Here is a 3,458-nt window from a genome sequence, read left to right as displayed (position 1 = left end):
GCCGTTCTTTTCTGAGTACCTGTCAGGGCCCCAGACACACAGGTTCATCCCCCTTGGCCTCTTCACTCTCCTCCCCAGAAGATAGGTTCTCAAGTTTTCTGCCTCTTTTAGGCCCCTTTTCACAGAAAAAGTCTTGTATATTAATTACTAAATTAGATGACAAAGAACAGGGAGTCTCTTATTCAATCTTGCTTTCATTGACTCACCCATAAATATTTCTCCTCTTTTGCTGATAGTCTTTAAAAAAAAAAATATATATATGTATATATACACACCTACATGCATATATATATATACATACATATATAGATATATATTGTTTTGGTTTTTATTTTATGTCTATGAGTGTATTGCCTACATGTATGTAAGTGCACCTGTGTCGTGCAAAGTCTTGGAAGTCAGAAGAGGGCTTCAGATTCCCCTGGAACTGGAGTTAAGGATGGTTCGTAGCCACCATGTGGGTGCTGGGAATCGAACCCGGGTCCTCTGCAAGAGCAGTCAGTGCTCTTAACTGCTGATCCATCTCTCCAGCCCATTTTGGGTTTTTTGGTCTTTTTGAAACAGGGTCTCCCTATACTCCCTATAGCCCCTGATGGCTTGGAACTCACTATGTAGACTAGGCTGGCCTTGAACTCACAGAGATCTGCCTGCATCTGCCTCCCAAGTGTTGGGATTAAAGGCATGTGCCACCACACCCAGCCTCAAATGGGTTTTTTAAATGTTTATTTGTTTTATGTGTGTGTGCCTGTATGTATGTACTCCAGGTGCATGCAGGAACCCAGAGAGGCCAGAAGAAGGTGTCAGATCCCCTGGAACTGGAGTTATAAATGCTTGTGAGCTTCCTTGTGGGTGCCTGGAACTGAATCTGGGTCCTCTGCAAGAACGGCAAGTGCTTTCAGCCACTGAGCCATCTCTCCAGCTCTCAATGGTTTTAATAATATGAAAAAGGATCTCAAGCTCAGTTCTCAGCACCCATGCTGGGTGGCTCACAACTGCCTGTGACTCCAGTTCCAGGGGATCTAACATCATCTTCTGGCTTCTGCCAGCACCTGCATACATTAGCATACAGACACATAGACAGACACACATACAGAAATAAAAATAAAATCTTAAAAAAAAGAAGAGTACAAGGAGCTGGAGAGATGGCTCAGAAGTTACGAGTACTGGTTGTTCTTCCAAAGGACCTGGGTTCAGTTCCCAGCACCCACATGGGGCTAACAACCATCCATAACTCCAGTTCCAGGGATTCAACACCCTCGTCTGATCTCCACAGACATTGTATGACATGGGTGCACTTACATACATTCAGGCAAAACACTCATACACATAAAATAAAAATAATAAATAAAATACTTTGATTTTTTGGGTTTTTTTGGTCTTTTTGAGACAGGGTCTCCCAGTAGCCACAGCTGTCCTGGAACTCACTATGTAGACCAGGCTGGCCTTAAACTCACAGAGATCCACCTACCTCTGCCTCCCGAGTGCTTGGATTAAAGGTGTGTGCCACCACGCCCAGCATAAAATACTTTTAAAAAGAATATGAGTCGGGCATGGTGGCGCACACCTGTAGTCCCAGCTCTTGGGAGGCAGAGGCAGGCAGATCTCTGTGAGTTCAAGGCCAGCCTGGTCTACATAGTGAGTTCCAGTTCCAGCTGGGTCTACAGGGAGATGCTGCTTCAAAAAGACAAAAAAAAAAAAAAAAAAAAAAAAAAAAAAAAAAGGAATATGAAACAACACAAGACCCCACCAAGTTTCAAGGTATTTCTTTCTTTTTTTGAAGCAGAATCAGGGTTTTAAAAAAGGTATTTTAATATAGACTTAAACATGAGGGTTAAGAGAAAGAGAGGTTCTGGGGGAAAAAATAAGACACACTTGAACACTTGGGTGTGATGTGTGTGGGCTTCTTTGAGCGTTCCAGAAAGTAAAACGTACCCAAGTGGGGTGTGGGCTCCTCAAGAGACAGTTGACTTCTTCTTTCTCCTCCTCCTCCTCTCATCTTCCTCCTGCCTCCCTGCCTTCCTCTCTCCTTCCCTCCCTCCTCCTTCCTTCTCTCCCCCTCCTCCTCCTTCTTCATCTCCATCTTCTTCTTTAGATAAGATCTCACTCTATAGACCAAGCAGGCTGGTCTTGAACTCACTATGCAGTGGATGATAACCTTGAACTTCTAGTGGTCTTCCTGTAGCAGCTTCAGAAGTGCTAAGATTACAGGCATATTCCACCACACTCAGTTAAAATTATATTTCTTGGGCTTCCATCAAATTCAATATCCCAAGATTGTTAAAAGACATTACATGTAATAAAAGTTTATCCACCAGAATGGAACTATGGACTTCTACTAATAGAAGAATTAAGAGATATGTATAACTTAAATCCAAGGAAATAAACTGCTTATCACCTCTTGAAGTTTCAAAATCAGTTTTTAAAATTATTTTTAAATTTTTATTTGTCCAAGTGTTTTGATTGCTGGTATGTTTATTAATATGTGTGGAAGAGGGCGAGAGAACCCAGAGCTGCCACGTGGATGCTGGGAGTCCTCAAGTCCTTTGGAAGAACAGCAAATGCTTTATTTTTATTTTTATTATTTTTTAACTTAAAAATTATTATTATTATTTTTTATTTTATGTGTATGCATGTATTGCCTGCATGTAGGTAAGTGCACCTGTGTCGTGCAATGCCTGTGGAGGTCAGAAGGGGACTGGAGTTACTGACAATTGTTAGCTGCCATGTGGGTGCTGGGATTCGTACCTGGGTCTTCTGCAATAACAACCAATGTTCTTAAACATTGAGACATCTCTCCAGTCCCTTATTTTTATTTAATGTGTATGGGTGTATTGTTTGCATGTAGGTAGGTGCACCCGTGTCGTGCAATGTCCGTGGAGGTCAGACGAGGGCATCAGATCCCCTGGAACTGGAGTTACAGACAGTTGTTAGGGGCCATGTGGGTGCTGGGAATCGAACCTGGGTCCTCTGCAAGAACAGTCAGTGCTCTTAACCGCTGAGCCAGCTCTCTAGCCCCCACAGCAAGTGCTTTTAACCTCTAAGTCACCTCTTAACCTCTAAGCTATCTTGCCAGCCTTATGTTTGTTTGTTATTGTTGAGACAGGGTCTCCTATAGCTCAGGCTGGCCTTGAACTTTCTAAGTAGTGGGTGATGACCTTGGATTTCCAGTCCTCCTGTCTCTATCCCTCCCATCCCCAGTGGATTATAGGCAAGAGCCACCAGGCTTGGTGATGATATAATCTTCATAACAGCTAGGTACACAGGGTTTAGCGTGCCCAGTCAAGGCCACAAATAAGAGTACAGCAGGCTCATGGCTTCAAAAAGAGTTTTATGATCTTTCCCCCCCTTTAACATTTTAAAATTCTTTTCTTTTAATTTGTCTTTATTTTGAGTTTATGGTCTTAGAAAATGTTACTTTTTATTTTTTAAATTTTTTATTTATTTTTTTATTTTATGCA

This window comes from Nannospalax galili, unplaced genomic scaffold (genome assembly GCF_000622305.1).
Source record: "Nannospalax galili isolate Female #2095 unplaced genomic scaffold, S.galili_v1.0 scaffold653, whole genome shotgun sequence".
Classification (NCBI taxonomy): Eukaryota; Metazoa; Chordata; class Mammalia; order Rodentia; family Spalacidae; genus Nannospalax; species Nannospalax galili.
Note: the sequence above shows the minus strand (reverse complement) of the source record.